We start from the raw sequence: 23,720 nt of genomic DNA, 5'->3' as shown, positions 1-23,720 counted from the left end.
GGGGGGGGGGGGGGGGGGGGGGGTGGGCTGAGACTGAATCCACTTGGTACCTCGGCCACTATTTGGCCTATTGTACCAGCCCCGGATGATAGACGAGTATGGAGCATTTGGTGGAATAAGAATTGGCAAGGGAAACCGAAGTACTCGGAGGGAGCCTGCCCAGTGCCACTTTGTCCACCACAAATCTCACATGACCAGACCCGAGCTCGAACCCGAGCCGCCACGGTGGGAAACCGGCGCCTAACCGCCTGAGCATAAAAATAATTCTGTAGATTCGTATTCGGAAGGTCCTCGGTTCGAATATCGGCCAGAACACCGGCTTGCCTGACTGGAGGTTTTGGTTGTTTTCCTCAGTCCCTGCAACAGACAAATTCCGGGATAATACCTCGGTTAGGCTACGCCCGTTTCCTTACACATTCTTACCAGTTCATCATTCATCTATCATCCTACTATTGAACGCTTTGTAGTCTAGTTACTAATTCCACGGAGCCGAGCCCTTCTTGAGAACCTATTAGTTGTTCAGCTTCTCAGTAAATTCTCAGAAGTTTATGGAATCTGAAATTTTATTACCGTGTTCACAAGACCCCACCACTGGTCCTTATACGGAGCCAGATGAATCACATTCACACTATCTCGTTTCCTGAAGATCAGTTTTAATATTATGAGAGCGTCGTAAAGTAATCGACCGCCTGTACTTCCTGTCACTTCTAATTTATCGTAGAGGTTCAGTAAGATTTCAAGTTTTTCATGGCGGCGAATGTTGAAACCCTGATTCATCTGCATACGTTTTCGTCATTTATCTTTGTTTGTTCTTCTTTCAGTACGAACTGCACACCAAATTTTGTAATCACATTCAGCTGACCATTTTCTGTTTTGTGACCACACGTCTCTGTCTCTCTCTCTCTAAACTCCTTGCCTTACTTTTAAATTCTTCTTCTCATGTTTTAAAGAAATTTTCTTGAAGTTATTTTCTTCCCCTTCGCTTCCAATCCCATTTCTATTCTCCTATACCTTACAATCTTTTATCTGTCCCTTCAGCTTGTCATCACCGTGGTTCGGACAAGAAACCTGGGATGTGTCTTAAGCTTAAAGACCCATGTTCAATGCTCGCTTCAAGGGAAGAATGAAAATTGTTTGTACGGATTTTGTTTTCATACTTTCATACTTTGGGGCACGCGGTAGCGTAGTTGGTTGAGGGGCTATGCTACAAGCCGGAAGGTCGCGGATTCAAGTCCCGATGAGGTCATTGGATTTTTTTTTCAGTTGTCCTAATCCTTCCAGCCGCACTATGGCCCTGGGGTTCACTCAGCCTCTAACAGAAATGAGTACCAGGAATTGATTAAATAATTTTCCTGGGGAGTAAAGCGCGGCCGGCGCGTAAGGCTGACAACCTTACCACCATCTTTGAGCCGATTGTCTAGATGATGTGGGACCCTCAACGTCTCACAACCCTATGGGCCTTCATGTCCTATTACAGGGATAGCTTTACTTTTTACTTTTTTACTTTCATACTTTAACTAGCGTAGCACAGTTTTAAAATCCAACAGGAAATCTCAACACTGTATGTAAGCGCTCTTACTATAACTTCCTTAGCTTTCTCTTGTATTCCTTTCTGGACCTACATGTTACTGAATGATATAGCATATTGGAGTTGTAGAGCCATTTCCCGTCAATATCGCGCACAAATAATAAATCGTAATGCGTCTCATTTATATAGTACATAACTTTACACACAGCCACACCAAGATATTATCAGTACTCACAGAATAGATACGATAAACTGAAACAAAATATTTCTCATTCATTCGTGAACTACTACAAACCTTACGTTCATGCAATGTGTATTTATACATATACGTATATTGTAGCGTGTACAGCCGTTGCTATGCAACGATCGTGAGACGGGCGGTTATATCAGACCTGTTTCTGGGCAACGGCTCGGTAAACACTTTCCCGCGGCAACGTCGAAAACGGCGTGTTGTCTACGAGGTCCGCACCAAGGAGTTATGAGGAAGAGAATTGAGGTAACCAGTCAGTTGAGATGTGCAAGAGAGACTGAGAACTGATGGCGCTGCAGTTGAGTTGACAGTTGACAAGAGTTCTGCACGGGCGTCTGTGACATGAGGATCTGAGCGCGGGAAGCTGAAGAATCTCCACTGTTAGAAGCCGTTGACAGGAAACAACTGAAGAATACACAGCAGGCTTGAAAAGTTTAGCGGGTGCTGTGATTTGTGAAGTGTGGAAATCAGCTATAGCATAGTAAGTGTTTGTAGTTCCGGGTGGTGTGTATAAGTGGCCGATAAATCCATACACCAAATCATACCCCGTCTCTGTAACAAACCATGGAGGCCGATAGGGTTGTGAGACGTCGAGGTTCCAACATTTTCTAGACAATCGACTCATAGGTGGCGGTGAGGTTGTCGTCCGAAAACACAGGCCTCTCTTTACTCCCAGGAAGATTCCTGGTACTCATTTCTGTTAGAGGCTGAGTCGACCCCAGAGCCATAGTGCGGCTGGAAGGATTAGGTCAGTTGAAAAATCCAGTAACCTCATCGGGAATCGAACCCGCCACCTTCCAGCTTGTAGCATAGTGCCTCAACCAACTACACTACCGCGTGTCCCTGTGTGTATGTGTGTATATACACGTATATGTACATAAACGTAAGGAAATCTAAAAAAACATAAATTTCAAGATCTGTACTAGGATGGGGGAGCGTATAAAATTATGGACCAAAATTCTTTCTGTTGCTTATTTGACGACGCTGTGAGTACCTATAGTATTTATCGTCGAATGGTATTATGATTGTTGAATTGGGTAGGATTTGTAAAAAGCGATCGTCGCCTAAATTGAGGAATTATCGCGGTATTCTCCTGGACAGACTAAGAAAATCCTTGTTACTGGTCAGGATTGTCGGTATCACAGTCAATAATCGAACCTTGCAACTCCCTAATACAAATCTAGAACTTTATTGCATGACTAACTTGTTCAGTGAGCCCAATTCTAAATGAATCACTCTGTATATGATGATTTCTTAAGTGACATATGTAGCCATGATCAAGTGAATTTATGAAGTTACATTATGCAGAATGATATAAGACTTACCTACGTGATTGTCGCGTGGCGTAGAGTTCCTAACCCAGGACCACCAACAGACGTGACCTCATTAGATGAGCAGTTTCTCTTGTACAGCCGAAGGCGCCACCCCTAAGACGGTGGCAACACGGCTTCACACTCTGGTCTGAGAGCTGCCACTTAACTCCTGACGAAAACACACGGCACACGATGGAGACGCATCTTGTAACATGTCCTCATCGCAGTATTGTCGTCATATTAAGGAGGACAGTATGACATCGCCAGTACTTCCGGCTCGGGCCTGTGTGTAACAGACACACCGACATTTTTACGTTTCTTATCATGAGTAAATCCAGCGGCCTCCGTAGTCTAGGGGTAACGTTCCCATCTCGTGACTCAAGGTACGCGGGTTCAAACTCGGCGGAGGTCGTGGAATTTTTAAGGGCGGAAAAATTCAGGGAACAAATCCTCCGGGAGGGACTTTAAGCCGTGGGTCCCATGTCGTAGCTTTACGGCACGTAAAAGAACCTCATGTCCTAAGGGGACCACTGAGCCACATCCAGGACATTTCCCGCCCAACAGTAGTCTCTAACGGCTCTGGTTGATGGGGGAAGCATCGAGATACCGCTGAGCCCGTAGAGGCCGAACTCGCTGGCTGATTCGGGACTGATGGCACGCACCAGTACCGGTAGGGAATAGAGACTGGTAGAATATCATAAGGGGACGCACAATGGACCAACAGTTGGTCTAAGTGCATGGGGAAACCCACCCTCTCCAATACAATACAATACAGTACAATACAATACAAGAGTAAATCCGGTGGCCGCGCGGTCTAAGGCATGAAATGTCTCTCTGTTCATTTCGTGTTTGTGCTAGGTAGCGGCCTTGCGATGGGCTGATCCCCCGTCCAAGGAGTCATATCGAGTGTTTTAGAGTAAGAAACTAAATGAAACGAATCTTTTCACGGATAGCCTACGCTCCAATAGAAGAAGAAGAAGAAATAAGAGTAAAATGAAGTGTTAAACTTGACTGGAACACCTCTGAGGTCACGTTGAGGAGGCAACATTAACGGAAGAAGGTCCCTGTGTGTTCAACGAGATCTCCAGCATGAGAGCAGAGCAGTAATTTGTTGCTGGTGCTAGCCAGCACAATCATTCTTGGTTTCGAGCCCCGTCGGGACCCATGACCACATAATTCTTCGTTCCAAAACCACTTGTGTTTTGAAAATGTGCCTCCCCTTCGACAAGAGAAGAAGGAGTAATTTACTCTAGTAATTTTTAATTATGCCATAATCTACCGCCTCTTTGGTATAGTGGTCAGAGTTCCTGCCTACAGATCCAGAGGTCCCGGGTTCGATTCCCGGAGCTACCAAATTTTCTGAGAAGTAGTGGGTCTGGAACGGGCTCCACTCAGCCTCGTGAGGATAATTAAGAAGCTGTTTCAAGGAAATATCGGCTCCGGTCTAGAAAACCGAAATTAACGGCCGTGGGGATCCGTTGCGCTCACCACGTGACACCCTCTATCCGCAAAAATTTGCACTAACTTCGCCAGCGTTCGCTTGCGGACTGAAACCACGGAGTTTTCTTATCTACTTCACTGTCTGATGAGGACGCATCCGTAAAGATACTTCAGACACTCAATACTTCGTAGGTTCTGGGAAATAAATGACGTCATAAGTGATTTGATTTCTTTTAAAGCTCGTTTACGAAGAAATTCGATAAACAAACAAGGAAAGTGACACCCCCGAATTGGGTCAGATGCCTAGCTGTGCTATCCGTTTCATATACTACACGTAAATCACGTGGGTGGGCATCGGGTACAGCCCAAGTATAGAACTACCCACAAACTTTATCCGAGTGTATTGACCCCTGTTAGTGTTATCGTCTGCTCTTGCAGGATGGGTCATTGGTGCTCGATAAGGGTAAATAGATGTAAATCTTATATGAATATCACCTTGGGAACCGTCCATATGGGCATTGGCGGGTGTGTGGGTGGCAAACTGGGTAATTTGATATCACACTTCTTTGGGAAAAGATAAAAAAATTAATTATCCCTTAAAAATGTACCATATTTACGCATGTATAGGCCGCACATTTTTTGCCAAAAATTCAAGAGGAAAACTGGGGTGCGGCTTATATTCGAAATATTCGAAATCACACTTCATTTTTAAAAAAATTTATTCATAATTAGTAATACAGAGAATAATATTCCAAGAAAATTATTTTTTCTATAATTTCTGTCTGAAAATTGTGCTGCGGCCTATACACGCACGCGGCCTATACATGCGTAAATACGGTATTCTTCTGTCCTAAGTATTGTAGGGCAGAGGTCAGCGATTAGTGTGTTGCCACGATGTGTCATAGCTCAAGCAGTTATGAGTGAGGTTCCTACCCTGACGGCCCGGGTTCGGACCCAGGTCATATGGAATTTTGTTGGTTTGAGTGGCATTGGGGCAGGCTTTCTTCGAGTTCATCAGTTTCCCCTACAAATTCTCATTTCCATCAACTGCTTCATATTCATGAACCATCCATTCATCGACGTATGTAACTTCGATATTGACAGCGTAGTTACGTAATAAAAGACAACGCAAGGTATCAAGTGTGCCGCGAAATCTTATAATAAATCATATATTCCTACGTCACAGAAAACGGCTATATGTTAAACATTTAAATATTGACTTTTGGATATCCATTATTTATTTTGGTTTCTGTCCTTTACGTTTTTGTAGTGACTATTCCTCCACCTTTGTATTGTTGCAAATATACAATTTAATATAATACACAGTGGGAGAGGATGTATGCACTATGCTACATGCCGCAAGGGCGTGGGTTCGATTCCCAATGAGGTCATTAGATTTTATTCAATTGTCCTATTCCTTCCAGCCACACTATGGCCCTGGAGTCGACTCAGCCTATAACAGAAATGAGTACCAGGAATGTTCCTGGGGTTTAAAGGGCGGCCGGTGAGTGAGGCTGACAACCTCACCGCCATCTGTGAGCCGATTATCTAGAAAATGTGGGAGCCTCGACGTCTCACAACCCTATGGGCTTCCACTGCCTGTTACAGGGATAGCTTTAGGGAATGGTTCTATATACAGATACATATTTATGTCCATGTATTGTATAGTTCCTGAGGCGTAATTTTGTGGTATGTTAATGTATCTTTGACAGATTTTGGTGTGTCGTGAGTGAAAAAAATATAATTTTTGAACACTGTTTTAGAGCAATCCGTAAGAAAGTAGTTAAACCTTCTGACAGCGTCAGATGTCAGAGGGAGATGAAAACGGAATCTCTCTCCCTATACATGATGACGCAAACAGATCCAGTTTTCCACAAGTTGTGTATTTCAAACAAAAATTGTCTGTTTAAAACGTCTGAGGGTACGTCAAACCGATAGCAAGCAACTTTACGGAAGGTAGATTTCGTCATATATTTTAAATGGAATCTAATAACTTTCTAACGATGACGTAACTATTTGCGTCATTCTATGGTGATGAAGCTACGTCAGCTATGTTTTAGATACAATATACCTCAGACAATGGAATATGTCCAAAGTAATATAGGTATAATGAATCAATCATTGTCACGAACTTCAGAGGATCGTGTAGGTCTGTTTCTCGTACAATCTGAAGTGTAACCACATCCTTAAGAGTCCAAATTTGTTATTATTCATTATTATTATTATTATTTTAAATGCAAATGGGTTTTACCCGGTGACAGTGGTACTACAATAAGATACAACACACAAATAACACACATCACGCTAAAAAAGACAGCGCACTAAAGTACACAAACAATAAAGGACACATTACACAAACTGAATACAATACAAATACAGTACAATTATGTGTATATACGAGTATTTTATTTCTTGCGTATTTATTTGTTCCGTCGTTTGGGATAATATATGAAAATGAACTTCGAAGTTTATACACATTAGCTATTAACGTTTTAAGGGAGGAACAGTAGACTGAGGGTGTTTGAGAACAGGGTACTGAGGAGAATATTTGGACCGAAGATGGATCTAATGACAGGAGGTTGGAGAAAACTGCATAACGAAGAGCTCATAACTTGTACTTTTCGCCAAGTAGAATTAGAATGATCAAGTCAAGGAGGGTTAAATGGGCAGGGCATGTAACACGAATGGCGAAGAAGAAGAATACGTATGGGATGTTGGTTAGAAAGCCAGAAGGAAAGAGGCCACTAGGAAGACCAAGATGTAGGTGGGTGGACAATATTAAAATTGGTCTTGGACAAATATAATGGGGTGGTACGGACTGGATCGATCTGGCTCAGGACAGGAGCCAGTGGAGGGCTCTTGTGAACACGGTAATGAACCTTTGGGTTCCATAAAATGATGGGAAGTTCTTGAGTAGCTGCAAATTTGGCGGCTTTTTGAGTGAGAGTAATTTTCATTCACAGCTGTGAGTATCTCAAATGTCACATAGTAATCCCTTACTGTGGACCGCGCCATAGCTCAAGTGGTTAGTCGCTGGCTTCCCACCATAGCGGCCCGGGTTCGATCCCGGGTCTGGTCAAGTGGGATTTGTGGTGGGCAAAGTGGCGCTGGGGCAGGTTTTCTCCGAGTACTTCGGTTTCCCCTGCCAATCTTCATTCCACCAATTGCTCCAGTAGAGTGGCCACAGAACAAGGGACTTAGTCCCACCCCGCTAGCAATAAAAGAGAATCCCTTACGGTGAGCTATTCTTTAGTTTCATTCGACTGCACTGAAGAAGAAAGTAGGAGATTTACCCCAGACATAGGTAAATATTTACCAGACTATAAGGTGTAAAATCCCAGAAGACAGTAATTTTCGTAGTCACACCCGTGAGAACTCCAAAAATCATTCAGTAATGCTCTATGAAGAAGTTATTCTATGTTCCATCTTTTCTACCCTGAAAATGGAGGCAGAAGTTTCCTGCGAAATGGCGTGACTAAGAGCCGGGATAACGCAGTCGGTATAGCGACTGCCTAGGGGCTGCGAGACCAAGGGGTCGGAGTTCGAGTCCCGAGGGGGACATGAATTTTTACTTCCCCATATCGTCCAGACCGGCACTGGGAACCATCCAGCCTCCTATTCCCCTGGGATAAAGCGGCCAGTGCGTGAAGCTCACCATTCGCCTCCAGCTAATGCCGAGGTCAAGTAAACTTGAGTCTATATATCCACTCCCCGTACGTTTTCATGGCGTCACTCTCCACAACACAGTAATTTTCATTGAATTCTCCATGTACGCCTCAAAAATCACATGTGACTGTTTTTTTCTCTGCGACCTGTAGAGTGGTGACCTACGAGTTACGGTCCCTGCTCGGTAAAATTCCTACCCTGTGTAGAGCGGTGCATTGATTGATTGCTTTGTCAAAGGTTATGTGTTGACAGCTCATCAAACCAGCGACATGCAACGGGTATTCAGAAAGCTACGTTTGTTCCTCGATGAACATAGTCACCAAGTTCAATTCTCCTTTACAGTGGAATGTGAAGCCGTGTAGTCTGGTTCAAATTTAGCGACATTTCGCGGGGACATCTTACCTCTCTTTTCAGTGTCGAAAAATAAGAAAATTGTGCAATCAGCAAGAAGAAAACGTGCTTATTGCAAAATTCTGTGGGTCAAGATAACCGAAGTCTGGTGATACATACATTTAGACTTAATTATATGCATTATATCCGGGTTTTTTCCCCCCTTGGCACTACAGCCCCAGTGGGCCTAGGCCTACCTCCATGAACTTCTCCGTTCACTTCGGTTTTTCTAGATCTTACACATTCGGTAGGACTCCTTGTACGGGTGATCAGCTCGTCGCAAGGCCTCTACCTGTACACAAACACAGAAAAACGCACACATACACAAACTAAACATCCATGCCCTGAGTGGGATTCGAACCCACGATCCCGGCTTCCAAGCGAGCGAAGACAGTAGATGCCTTAGACCGCTCGGCTACCGTGACCGGCATTATATCCGTTTAGTCTGGGAAAAGTATTTTAGGATGATTACGTTGTACGTATTTATTATCAAAATGCAGTGTAGGACTAGACCTCACAGTAAAAGAACTGGTTCACTGTATTATCACGATTTAGTGTGTGTGTGACTATAGACGGGGTATGGATCGGATATTGGATTTATTAACCACTTGTACACACCAATTAGAACTATAGGCAATTATAGCGCTACCGCTAATCTCCACAATTTACAGTTCATCATAGCACCCGATAAGCCATTTCCAGCCTCCGGAAATCTCAATCGAATTCTCTGACGCAACTGCCAATTATCTTCTCTATTATTCTGCCAACGCCAATTCCCAAGACTCTCTCAATTATTATTAGCCCTCCTGGGGTCGTCGTTATATAGCCTCGGTGCGGACCCAACAGAAAACACCGTTTCCATCGTTATAACCCAACAATACCTCGATTGTTGTTTGCGTATTCGTTGCTGCTGGAACGTGTCTACTGAGCCGTTGCTTAGCAATGTACGTCACTATTCCGGATTTCAGAAGTTATGTCGTAATCTGAACAGGTTATCAGTGGCTGTGGGTTGGAGGACCAAGTTTAGAATCCCGGTTCAGGCTGGAATTCTTCTCTATTCATCCTGGAACTCAACCGATTTTCCATGCAATGGTACGTAGTGTAAAGCAGTTGGCTGGTGAACTGTGGTCCCTGCTGAACTAACAGAACTTTTCACTTAATATCCAGTAACCTTCTTGGTTCTATGGTCCGTAGGAGCTCTTTCGAGAGATTTCGTGTTCTCACTGCTAGGACCATGAACAGTAAGTTGCATCATATTCCGCGCCATAGCTCAAGCGGTTAGTCGATGGCTTCCCATCGCGGCGACTCGGGTTCGTTCCCAGGTCTGGTCAAGTGGGATTTGTGGTGGACAAAGTGGCGCTGGGGCAAGTTTTCTCTGAGTACTTAGGTTTCCCCTGCCAATATTCATTCCACCAATTGCTCCACAATCACCCTTACCTATCTTCTGGGGCTGGTACAATAGGCCAGAAGTGGCCGCAGTACAAGGGATTTAGTCCCACCCCACTAGCATTAAAAATAAATTAGTCCCACCCCACTAGCAATAAAAAAAAGTTGCATCGTCTTCCGGGATGTAACAATTTGTAGTTAAAAAGACAGGTGTCAAAGTTGAGGCGAAAACTGATATCTACTTCATAATGGTAGAAGGCGATAATTGTTATAATAACTATGATATGCTTTGGAATACCTCGGTTCGATTCCCGGCAGTGGCAAGAATTTTCTATCCCCCACGAAGTCCAGACCGCGTCTGGGGCTCACACAGTCTCCTATCAAATGGGTACTAGTGATAAGGCAATCGGGTCATAAAATTGACCACTTATCTCCACCTAATGCCGGTGTTAAGAATGCACGGAGCTATACCTTCATTCACCCATTCTTCATGGCGTGGCGATTAATTGAACACAAGGATAACGCTGTCCCTTTATGCTTAAAGAAAGATTTACTTATTTTATTGCTAGTGGGGTGGGACTTAGTCCCTTGTACTGCGGCCACTTCTGGCCTATTTTGCCAGCCCCAGATGATAGTTGAGGGTGATTGTGGAGTAATTGGTGGAATGGAGATTGGCAGGGGAAACCGAAATACTCGGAGAAAACCTGCCCCAGCGCCACTTTGTCAACCAAAAATCCCACTTGACTATTACCGGGATCGAACCCGGGCCGCCACGATGGGAAGCCAGCGACTAAATGCTTGAGCTATGGCGAGGCCCCAAGATTGACTTTAGATTAGGACATTGTCGATGCGACATTGAGTGAAAGCGGTGACAGTAAGGACAAAATGAAAGGAAGCGTGAAGAATTATGTCAAAATTGTGTACTATTCGAGTCCAGACATTTTAAGGCCAGATTCCGAAATATTGTGTATTTCACTGAGGCACATTACGGCAAGATTGTATTCGTTATTGAACATTGTCATATACACATTATATTATACGACGTTTTTCTTTCCCCATATGCATATCTGTCTCCTGCAAATTATATTTGACGGTAACAGTATATATGAGCAGTTTAAAATGCCTTTCGTTCCCCAGTGATAGAAACTTGCTGTGTCTAAAGGACCCAACTGACTAAGATTCCTTCCCCCTTTTACATCTGATGGTGGAAGTAGATCCACCTTCCGAAACGCCGTGCAATTTAAATATACATTTGACAATGGACAATCTCCATCATAATAGTTTTTTAATTGAAAAGAGACAATTGTCACATTCCCTTGTAGGATCAGTAGAATTTCTAACCTATATTTTAAGTTATAATCTAGTCTTCCGTAACACTTTCCTGTGGGTTAGTATTAATATATTGACCTATATGTAACAATAATCCAGCTCATACTGAGTGGATAATGCAATTTAGGGCGTCTCCTCACCATGAAAATTGATAGAAAGAAAAAAAGTTGTGCAAAAGAAGATCATTTCGCATGCGTATTGTAGTAGTTTTTACGCTGGCCAATAGGGGTGCTGCGAGTGGGTAGGTCGTGTGGATATGAGAGCGATGTGAAGGAACACAGCCCGCCAGAACCACGCAGACGCGCACGTCGATTGTCGTTTGTTCTGCTGAGACTCGCTTGAACAGACGCAGCGCGGCGAGCGTCCATTAAGCATCTTGAGGCAAGCAGCACTGGTTCTCTACCGCCCCTAGCCGGGGGCAGGCAGCTACTCTTACATGTCAGCCGCCCCCGGACACTATGGAAACTTGAGGGGGGTTCCACGTCCACAACAGTAGCAACGCAGCAATAGTCGGTGAGTGTTTCAAGCAAATTACGAGTATTTTGGCGGGTTAATATTTTTGAGTCGATTGCAGAGTTTACTGATGTAAAATTATGTAGCACAGATATCGAGAGTTAGGCACATAAAGTATATTGCTCTCATACTGAAAGATTATTAAATAGCTTGCTGTTGTTACCTAGTAAAGGGCGAATCAAACCTGAATAATGTGCAGAGCTGGAGTTCCTACCTCACAGTAAACAAACTGCTTATCCATAAGAAAAACCTGTCGGTTAATGCTGTTTGCGGAAATAACCGATTTCGAGAAACACATGAATTACAATGCCGTTTGTTAGGAAAACACAAGAGTTTCTTAATGTTAAAACAGGTGGTGGCTATCTATGTTTTAATAAATGTTTAACATATTTTGTATAATTATTCGTAAATAATAGCACTTAAATGAAAAACAATTATTAATTATTAATATAGATATAAATATCTCAGTATTGTAACTATATTTAATAGAACGTTTTAAAACGTTCGTATCTTTTGTTTTTGCACGCAGCGTACAACGCATTATGTTGGTAAACACGAATGTAATTCTGAACATTGTTCATAGTTTTTATTTTCGAACATAATGTTCCCGAACGTGTATCTGGTTCCGTCATCAGACGTAAGAGAGGGAAGTATCCTACCCAATTTGACCCCATAGTTTCAACCGTAGGACCTAGACTCGTTTCAAACGCGTATTTTAAAAACACGAGACTTCTCACAACGGCCAAAGTAATGGTCATATTTATTTTAACCCACCACTGTCAGTAACATTTAGGCAGAGCATCAGACTGCCCTTCATTGTTGAGCTGCGTGGATTGTTGAATTGTATACGACGTTTCGGCGGAATTTGCACCTGGTATTGTCAGGGTGATGATGACAATTGCAAATGCAGTGTTCGCCGATCTTTGTTTGCTGAGAGAACATTATTAATTAATTCAATAGTAAATGGATATTTAACGTGATAGTTCAGTTGGTATAGCGACTGGTTACAGGCTGGACGGTCCGAGCTCGATTCCCGATAGAAGCAAGAAATGTTTCTCTTTTCCATAGCGTCTAGACTGGCTCTGGTGTCCACCCAGACTCCTGTCCAATTGGTTTCCGGGGCTTTTTCCCTGGGAGTAAACCGACTGGCGCGTGAAGCAGACCACTCACTCCCATCCAATGCCGTGGTCAAGAATGGTGAGGCTGTACCTCCACTAAACCATATGTCTTCATGGCGTAATGCTTAATTAATTAGGAGCAGAAAAAACTTTACCTCGTACCATTAAAATGTATTTAAAATGTAGGTAAAAGAGTGCCTATTCTGAAATGGATCCAGGAAGTATCCTCGCACCAATTTGTATAAGATAAGTGTTAATATCATCCCCCACCTACCCCTGGGTCTACAATAAGACGTCTTCCATTCAAGTTTTCGATCAAAATTTTGTATTCATTTGTGATATCTCTCGTTTTTTCCTGTTTGGTAAAGAGTACAGATTATGCAGCTCCAGCTTAAGCGGTCTCTTATCGATTCTTACAGCTCAAATCCAAATATGCTCCTCTGTACTCTGGTCTCAAACACTGAGACTGCAATATAAAGAGGGCCGCTTTATCCAGTGGGCATTTTGGGCAGCTGCCAAGGGCCCAATTATTGTGGGCGCCCCCTACCGCGAGGTGGTCGGTGCCCTGAGCTTAAACTTTCCAAGATTGTGTCCTAAGAAATTGTTTCTCAACCGCTAGGCCGCAGCCCGCGGCCCGCTACCGGGCCCTCGTCTTAACAAAAAAACAACCTTTACCCGGACGCGGTCTCACAAGGGTTGAGAACCTCTGTCCTAATTAGTTAGCTTTGGGGCGATTATGAAGAATGCTGTCTTCTGGGAGGTGGTGTCATGTAGTCCATTTCAAGTTCACCGACGTTTAGGAGGCGCGTACTGCCTCAATCTCCAGAGTCAAAGAGGAGCGGCAAGTTTGCTTGGTTTATTCTTCGTCCCTGAACTTATACCAGACTAAACAGCATCACATTCCAAATATCTGAAAACTATTTGCCAACGGCCTGTTACGTTTTCAGTATTTTATATTGCTAGTGTGGTGGGACTAAGTCCCTTGTACTGCGGCCACTTCTGGCCTATTGTACCAGCCCCAGATGATAGGTGAGGGTGATTGTGGAGCAATTAGTGGAATAAAGATTGGCAGGGGAAACCGAAATACTCGAAGAAAACCTGCCCCAACGCCACTTTGTCCACCACAAATCCCACTTGACCAGACCCGGGATCGAACCCGGGTCGCCGCAGTGGGAAGCCGGCGACTAACCGCTTGAGCTATGTCGCGGCCTTACGTTTTCAGTAAGTTATATATTTGTTTTTATATTGTGTGACTTAATCGTTTCCTGTCCTTATCGCCCCTGTTAATGTAACGCATATAAATTTAATATTTGAATGAAATATTAAGGTACTTTTTAAAAGTAACGCCAGAGAGCTCTAAGATTATAGTCTGCCCAAGGCCCATTATTGCCTTAGAGCGATCCCGGATGTTGAAACAGAAAACAGTGAACAACATCGGCTCAAAAATTGTCTGGGGCTCACCCAGCCATATATCCAACGGACAAGGGGGGCTCTTTCTCCGAGAGCCTCCCTACCGTAATTAAAATAAATGTCTTCTCAACATCTTGCTGTCGGCTCTCAGTACGTCAGCGGCTGCATACTGAGCTCTCGAAAGCGATATATCATAACGAACACGCCATCTATAAACCAAAATCTATGTTTTGTGCTGTTGGCTTTTGAAGTTTAATGTTAAATTCAGAAATAGGTGGGCTTTTTCTTTTTTGAGGCAGTCTTATATATATATATATATAATATCAGCCGAAGAAGTTTTCTTTTAACACAGGATGGGATGAGACTGAGTCCACTTGGTATGACGGCCACTATTTGGCCTCTTGTACCAGCCCAGGATGGTAGATGAAGATGAATGTAGAGCAGTCGGTGGAATGAGAATTGGCAGGAGAAACCGAAGTACTTGGAGAGAGCGTGCTCCAGTGCCACTTTACCCACCACAAATCCTACATGACCTGACCTGGATCGAACCCGGGCCGCCGCTATGGTAAACCGGCGACTAACCGCCCGAGCTATGGCACGGCCTCCCTGAGACTTAAATTCTTGCTGTAGAAAGTAAAGCCATCCCTGTAACAGGCCATGGAGGTCCATAGAATTGTGAGACGTCAAGGCTCCCACATTATCTAGACAGTCGGCTCAGAGATGGGGGTGAAGTTGTCAGCCTTACGCGCCGCCGTTTACCCCCAGGAAAATCCCTGGTACTCTTTTCCGTTAGAGGGTGAGTCGATCCCAGAGACATAGTGCGGCTGAAAGAATTCAGTCAATTGGAAAATCCAACGACTCATCGTGAATCGAACCCGCGACCTTCCGGCTTGTAGCATTGTGCCCCAACCAACTACACTACCGCGTGCCCCAAGTCCTTTCTGTAGTCGGTAGTCTTCACGGCCGGAGCCAGTTCGCTGGTGCTAGTACTGGCATCTGAGGAGAATGGTTTCAGCGAAGAGCGGCGACGGTTCGACATAACTCTATGTTATGAGAGCAATCAAATCCCGGATTCTGTTCCTAATCTGCATTGCTTGATCGACAAACGACAAGCGACGATATTCCAGTGTTTAACGTCGCTGAACATGCAAATATTTTGCCTTCTGGGTTATGACACCATGAAGTATTGCAGAAGCCACTTCTGCTCTATCTTATCTCGATTTAGGGGTTGATAATAAACGGGATTTTGGTTGGGAATTGGATTTATCGAACACCCCCCAGATCGTAACTACAAGTAATTATAACACTCGCTAATTTATTAGCCTTCTCAGTTTGTTTTCACTGGTCGTTTCCCGGTAACGGTTCGAAACAATGTCCTTGCTTACTGACTGGCGAATGTCGCACAACTGCCTGCTCAGTTAGACTAGGAACACACACAGCGACATCGATCGTACGACGTCCGTACGGTTCATATCGCATTAAGTAGTAGAATATAAAGTGTAGTCTTAGCTTTCATACGTGACGACATGCGACATCTACCGTACGACAGTCGGAGAGCAAAGAAATGTATTTGGTCGCTCTAGTGTGAAAAGGAGGCCGTACGGCAAAAAAAAATCGTACGACTTTTTCCGTACGTCCGATGTCACTGTGTGTGTTCCTAGCCTAAATTTGAGTCTGACCGACGGTCAGTCGGCCAGACTGTCTCGGAATAAAGCACCCATCTGGGGCTTACGACCAGATTTTTATTACTGTCAGACAGTTTCAGGTTTGCTGATGTGGGGCGCTCTCTCAGACGAGAGGACGGGTCTGTCATTTGCTTATGGTCCTCGACAGCACAGTCATTCTCAGATCCGAGCCCCGTGGGTCTCGTGACTATATTTTACTGTCTCAGATTTGAGACTTCCCTTTTCGTCGCCTCCTACGACGCGCAGGGTCACGATGGAGGTATCTGACGCCACCACCACACGGTGAGACTTCCCTTTAAAGTCAAAGTCACATTGCGACTGACGATCAATCAGTCATTCTTGGTGTCGAACCAAATCTGCGGCTTATGACCATTGTTGTAGTTTATTGGTTGTTGTGGGAACATGTTTGTTTGAAAAACCGTTACTCAGCAACGGCTGCCGCATATTCGTTTATTCCGAGGTCGTTGCCTAGCATCGGCATGTTTATAGAGTCATTACTTAGCAACGGGTCCACACGGTACAATATAAAGACAGATGTACTTCCGAAACTTTGACAACCATGTACGAATACACCCGGTGACCTCTATTCGCAAGATGCTCTGTTCGAATCCCGGCCGGGACAACGGCTTTACTGACTGAGGATTTTCGTGGTTTTCCTCAATTCCTCCAGGCATGTGCCGCAGTTGCATTGATTAGGCGACGATCCTTTCCTTCCAGATCCCCTCTAATTCCTCGTTCATTTATCAACCCATCATCTGACGCTAAATATCCCCGATAACGAAATCGTCGTTAAACAACCCACAGAAGAATTGTACACGAGTCAATGAGCAGGTTAGCGTAGCGGTAACGCTCTATACTTGTGTTCACAGGTCGCTTGATTCGAATCTCGGTCCGGTCAAAACCTATATTGACTGAGCTTTTCCCTGGTTTTTCTCAGTCATACGATGCAGATACCCTGATCGTATCTCGGTAAAGCCACTATAGCTCCCTTCTAAGTTCTTTAAATGCATCTGTCATCTTGCCATCTGACCCCACGAAACGACAATGTATATGGGGCAGAACAATGATTTATTTCAGGTTTTCCAGCAAGCACACTGCTGCTCGGCTTGCAGTCCCAGTGGTTGTCATGATCTTATTTTAATTGTGTGTTGCTGGTATTTACAGTTTGGGAAGTGGGACCTCCTCTTTGACAAAGAGGACAGTCTGTCCCTGTAAGCAACTGCCTCTTCTGCCTCACCATAGAGACTACAAATATGAAGTGGTTAATTGGTTAAGTGTGTTCTTTGAAATCTTACCATCAAGACATAATTCGTGTGGTATACCCCTTGCTGTCTTTGATGTCAGAATGAAGATACGTGTATTTATTTTATCCAGTGTGGAGTGAATCATTTCTTAAGTGCACACACTCCTATTGCAAGAAGAAAATTATTACCAAGCGTGTAATGCTTTTTTATTTTTCTTCTTGTTCTGTTACTTGTGTTAATCTCTTTCTGCTTGGTCTATCTTGTTTTCATAGTAAAGAGTGTCCCTCGGAACTTTGAAGAAGCTTCTAAAACTGTTAAATAAATATCACAATTTTGTCTTGAAACAGCCATCGGCGTTACACCAGAATTCATGTATCAAGTCACTTCCTCTAGGAACTCTTTCAGAGAATGTCTATATCCATCCTCTCCCATAAACCTTTCCCACTAATATTGTCACGTGATAAAGTGACTATAGACAGGGTTTGGATTGGTAATTGGATTTGTTGAACTCTTACAGAACGTAACTACAAGTAACTACAGCGCTGTCGCTAATTCACACACTATACAATTCACTACAGCACGCATCAACCCTTTTCAATCTGCTGTATCTTCACCGGTTGTCACCTGGTAACGGCTTCCAACGCCGTAGCTTCCTCAGCTGTGTTCACGCCCCTACTGGCCGGCGACTGCCCTCCAACTAACTAAACTCCAGATTTGACCTGCATATAACACCTCGATGAAGACCGCATAGAAAACAGCACTTCCAACAGTTCTGTTGTTGCATCACGCACTTTTCGCACGGACCGCATAGAGAACTCTTCTTCTCAGTCCATTCGTTCGTGTCAGGAATCTGTTGCCTAACAACGGGCGTTGTCTACATAGTCGTTACTTAGCAACGGATCTACATTCTACAGTATATATACAAGAGGGCACAAAAGTACATTCATATTTTAATAGAGGTTATCTACGGACATTTACAAAGCTGAACCAAAGAGCATTGTATGGTGTGTTATGTGATATTCTCCCAAAAGATGGTGATAGTCACATGAATGCCACAGCCACCTTATCGAATGGCAGGACGGTCAGACAAAATGGCGGAGGAAAGGTGTACGTATATTTTTTTGGAATATCCTTATGTACGTATATAGCAGACACTTACGATTTGTAGACTCAGCTAGGATCCTCCGATACGTAGGCCTCTCTCCCACGTCACTGATGCATTATTGCCCATTATAGAATTAAATGTGGCGTAGTGCATTGGTGTTGCCATCTGTAATGTAATTTAGTTATTAAAACCCTACAGTGCCCTGTTGACCTCTTGGTACCATGCCTTGAAGTAGAATATAGTGTGACACGAGGTATCTGGATATCTGTCCACACACAGCGTACAGTTCTTCTGAATTTAGCTACAAAGTCGCTTACTGCTAAGTGAGAAATATGTTTATCTTGACTAAATCTTTAAATTAGCCATTCTTAAACAAAAATATCGCGTGGCCACATCTAAACGTTAGAAAGGAAAACAATTCCGTTTTCTGGGCTATGATACCGTGCGGTTCCGAGAACATATCGTCTCCTTATTCATGTTCAGCCTGCTGCCTGCTTCCTGCTTGGCGTAATATTCGACCCTGAAGATGGAAGCTAAAATTTCCTCAGAAATATCGGCTTGTATGAAAACTACACTGAGATACAACCCAGAATAATACGGTCTTTAACACTCGTGCCTTACTTTCGGATTTCAGATATATCTGAAAATGGCGAAATTTCGGTTGAAACATGCCATGAAATTAGTCAGCCCTGTAGGCATTACGATAATCCAATCTCTTCATGGAGACAATTAAATCTATATATTGAATAAGCATTTGTAATTGTGCCTGAAAACTATGCATTTAGTTTAAGAGAACGGAATTAGGTGACAGCATTAGCCTCTGAACAACAAACAAACGCTAATACGGTTTTTGTGTGCAAATAAAATGCAAAACTGGGGTTTTGATGACGCAACAAAATGTCAGGGAAGACTCGTAGTTACGGCGATACTTTTATGTTTCTGATATATAAACTGCGATATGTAGATCTCACCTTGTTATACTATGTCATGGTGTCCTACCAGCATCTGTGAACAGTTCCGACACTACCCACAGAGCTGCGCCACCAGAGATCTTGCGCGCGCGCGCGCGCGCGCGATGTGTGTGTGTGTGTCCTTTTTTTTTTTAATTCGTTACTGCCTATCCATTTCATATTTTCAGACTTTTATCTACTTCGATTTAATTTGGCTGATTTTTTTAAAGGAAAAAATTTGTTCAAGGACGTGATTTATAGCCTTAATCAAGCATGTAATTCAATCGTAACGATTTATTCACTTGAATGATATAATCACTTTTACGGCCTTACATCCATGGCTTGTAGCGAATGGTACGCCATTAATTGGCTTTATCCAGCTTTCCTTCGTGGATCGATTCATCTCCTCTTTCGAAAGTAAGGATCTCCCGAAGTACAGAAAAGGAAATCTGTATACAGAATGTTCGAGAATTTGGTAATAAATGGCATGCTAAAATTATCTCTTCGGAGTATTTTCCATGAAATACGAATATCGTTTGTAAACGGAAGTGGACGTCTTTGCGAATGTTCATTACTGCTGCGATTGATGAAGGCAGTGTCTATTTAAATTCGTTGCTTTAAATATTCTACATAGCCTTGAATCGAGACTTTTCTGATATCCTATATAGCGTGTTCACTCAGTTTTGATCCGTCTCGAAAATTGTAAGACTTGAGGTAAAATGTGAATGGGGCACAAATATGCAATTCTCTTTTCTCTACAATTTTTATTCCAGACATTTCTGGCTCCATTTGAATATTTAGCGAGTTTTGCTCGGGATCCGAGCAGAAATACACTGGGTCATCATGTAATTTGCGCTTCATTGTTGCCTGAATTTGACCAAAATTGCAACCCGACTACGAATTTTAAATACTCCAATAACAAGAGCTGGGACATTTCAATTTGTAGAGCGACTGCTTGAACGACCGAGGGATTGTGGTTCGATTTTCGGCATGGACAAGAGATTTGTATCTTATCTAGAATATCAAGAGGAGGCTTGATAGCTCAGTCGATATAGCGACTGGCTACGGGATGGACTACCGTGGGGTAGGAGTTCGAATCCTGGTAGGGTCAAGAATTTTCTTTCTCCATGTCATGCAGACGGGTTCTGGGGTGCACCCAACCTCCTATTCAATGGGTACCGAGAGCTCTTTCCCGGGGGTAAAGTGGTAGGGCGTGAAGCTGACCACTCACCTCTAACTAGTGCCGCGGTCAAGAAAAAGTGGATCTATTCTTCCAATCCCCCAAACGCCTTCACGGAGTAGTGCTTAATTAGTAAAGCATAGGAGCAACTTTATTTTTACCCAGAATATCCAGATCCACGCAGCCTCCAATCCAATTTGTACCGCAGGTTGCTTCACCAGTGATAAAGCGGCTGGAACGTGAAACTGGCCACTCTTCTCCACCTATAGCCGAGATTAAGAATGCACGGAGCCCCACTCCACAAACCATCTTCTTGAAGTTGAGCTTATTTAAACAAATGGACTTTATCTCCAGAATCTAATTTCACGAATAAATATTATTTAAAAGGGAATAAAACTATTCTTTAACAAGGAAATAAGTTAATCAAACGAAAAAATCAAGCCAAAAATAAACGAATATAAAGAGCCGTTACCCGAGGATGGACAGATATCGTGAAAATAGGAGGCGCAAAGGAATATCTCTTCGTCACGAACTGTCCAAGAATTGAAGAGCATGTGAACGTACTCGGTACAGAATCATTTCACGGGGGTTTCTGTGATCACAGACTCTACTGAAACAGTCAGTACGAAACACCTGTAGCTCGTATTTCACGGTATTGCCCCAATTTTTCCCCCTTGGCACTACAGCCCCAGTGGGCCTAGGCCTACCTCCATGAACTTCTCCGTTCACTTCGGTTTTTCTAGATCTTAGACATTCGGTAGGACTCCTTGGGCGGGTGATCAGCTCGTAGCAAGGCCTCCACCTGTACACAAACACAAAAACACGCACACACAAACTAAACATCTATGCCCTGAGTGTCGAACCCATGATCCCGGTATTCAAGCGAGCGAAGACAGTGCATGCCTTAGACCGCTTGGTTACCGTGACCGGCATTGCCCCAAATACCGGGAAGAAATTGGTTATTATGAATTGATGATTTTCTGATTAGTACGGGTATACTCGTAGACGTGGAATTAAGAAACGGGGAAGATACTTCGTAACTTCGTTATTTAACGACTCTGTCAATATCTGTACTATATAGCGTCGATGATATGATGATTAATGAATATGGATCAGTTGGTAGAATGGGAATTGGCAGAATTACTGCTCTGTAATCGTTAATCATCCTATCATCAACATTATATAACCCGGATACAGAAAGTATCTTTAAATAACCAACTTAAAAAAGCAATCTTCTTGGATGTAACGCTGTGTCATCCGGTAGAATTTCACCGACGTTTCGGAGGAACGTACTGCTTCCATCTTCGTGGTTCAAGATACGCTAGGCAAACAAAAAGCAAGAACTAAATTGAACTACGATTGCGGTATTGAAACAGTACTGTCCTCCGAAACGTGCTTTTACCACACTACACTGCGTCACATCCTAAAAGATAGAACTCTTCATACTTACCTCTGTGAGAACGTCAAATCCTATATAGCAACAGTTTTTAGCCTACCTTTCTTGTTTTGAAAAAACAAAAGTAGGCTTATGCGATCACCACGATGCCTGTGTGTCTGTGTATCCCCCCCTTATCAACTTTTGAATGCCTGAACTAATCCTTATGAAACTTGGTATGAATATCATTGCACCTAGCCCATTGGAACGGCGTGCTTCACAAGTCCCTCCCATCAGTCTGTGTCTCTTTAAAGGTATGTTGCTAGGCAACAGCTGGGTAAAAAGGTTATCGGGGCAACGAATAAACACGCAAGGATAGAAGAATTTTTGGACGCGTCGTTTTCTGTACTGTCTGTCGTATCAAAGGAAAGTAGGCAATTAATTCTTCTCTGAACTTCTTGTTCTTTTTCTATTTTCACTCCCCTTTCAATCTCATATTTCTTCTATGACCGAGTAAGCTAGATCAAAGGATAGAACTTCTGACTGGTATTCGGTTCGAATCTCGGCCGGGACACCGACCCTTGTAGCTGAGATTTTCTTGGTTATTCTCAGTCCCTCCAGACATCCCGGGATTGTACCTTAAATTAGGCCACGACCACTTCCTTCCCCATCCTTTCCACTTCGTTAGTAACTCCCATCCAATCACTCGACACTATATAAGCTAAATTACTGACAGTGTCATTAAATAAACAACATAAAAATTATTCTTGCCTTCATCATTCTCTTTTCTTCTCCACTTCCTTTCCCCTTCTACTTTTACTTATCCTACTCTTATTCCCCCTATTTCTCATTCCCTTCCTCCCGTCTTCTTTGTCTCTAATTTATTCTCCTTTCTCTTCAGTGCTGTTATTCTCACAGTTTTGATTTTATGGTTTGAAAGGAATAGTACCATCATCTGGGATGTGACTCCGTATAGTCCGGTAACAGTTCAGCGACATTTCGGAGGAGCGTTATGCCTCCATCTTCATGATGGAAGAGTAAACCCAAAAGAAATAACTGGTAAGAAGTAGACCCTGAAGATGAGGGCAGTATTTTCCTCCGAAACGTTAGTGATCTTCTGAGCTAGTATACGGCGTCATACCACAGAAAATTGTGTCCTTCATAGTCACAGATATGAGATATCAAACCCACATTTCATAATATATTCAGTCTCCTGTGTCTGTCATCTGTGATCTGTCGTTGACGTACAGCGAGTTTAGCGTCACGCAGCCTTCGCTGATCATAATTAAGTCTGTATTGTTTGCTGGAGCTACAAGCGGTTTTGTAGCCTCGTCTTTGCTCAACAGGTACACAATGAAACAGGACTCCCTGCTAATACCAGTCCCGCATGCAATGAAGATTTGTAAAAATTGTGGGATTTCCCCTTCGCTTATGAAAGTAAGGAAAATCATTTGTTTCCATTTCACATCTTTCCCGGGTGGGGCCGCGCCATAGCTCAAGCTGTTAGACACTGGCTTCCCATCGCGGAGTCCCGGGTTCGAGCCTGGGTCTGGTCATGTGGGATTTGTGGTGGACAAAGTGAAGCTGGGGCAGGTTTTCTCCCGGTACTTGTGTTCCCCTGCCAATCTTCATTCCACCAATTGCTTCACAATCTCTATTGTCATCTGGAGCTGGTACAATAGACCGGTAGTAGCCGCAGTACCAAATGGACTTTTTTTTTATTGCTAGTGGGGTGGGACTAAGTCCCTTGTACTGCGGCCACTTCTGGCCTATTGTACCAGCCCCAGATGATAGGTGATGGTGATTGTGGAGCAATTGGTGGAATGAAGATTGGCAGG

General features: G+C 43.5%; 1 protein-coding gene across 3 annotated transcripts in view; it reads left to right on the top strand.

Moving 5' to 3' along the window:
- The window catches only part of LOC111874165 (synaptic vesicular amine transporter), a 136,670-nt gene that overhangs the window by 16,627 nt on the left and 96,323 nt on the right, over positions 1–23,720 (top strand). For 2 of the 3 annotated variants that reach the window (XM_023869420.2, XM_023869418.2), the window contains exon 1: positions 11,595–11,815. The exons of the other annotated variant lie outside the window; for it this stretch is intronic. The gene's annotated coding sequence lies outside the window, so the exon portion shown is untranslated. Of the gene's footprint in view, positions 1–11,594; positions 11,816–23,720 lie in introns of those variants that run through there. 3 annotated transcript variants of the gene reach the window in all.

Source organism: Cryptotermes secundus, unplaced genomic scaffold (assembly GCF_002891405.2).
Source record: "Cryptotermes secundus unplaced genomic scaffold, Csec_1.0 scaffold26, whole genome shotgun sequence".
Lineage (NCBI taxonomy): Eukaryota > Metazoa > Arthropoda > Insecta > Blattodea > Kalotermitidae > Cryptotermes > Cryptotermes secundus.
Note: the sequence above shows the minus strand (reverse complement) of the source record. Positions and strands in the feature narration are given on the sequence as shown.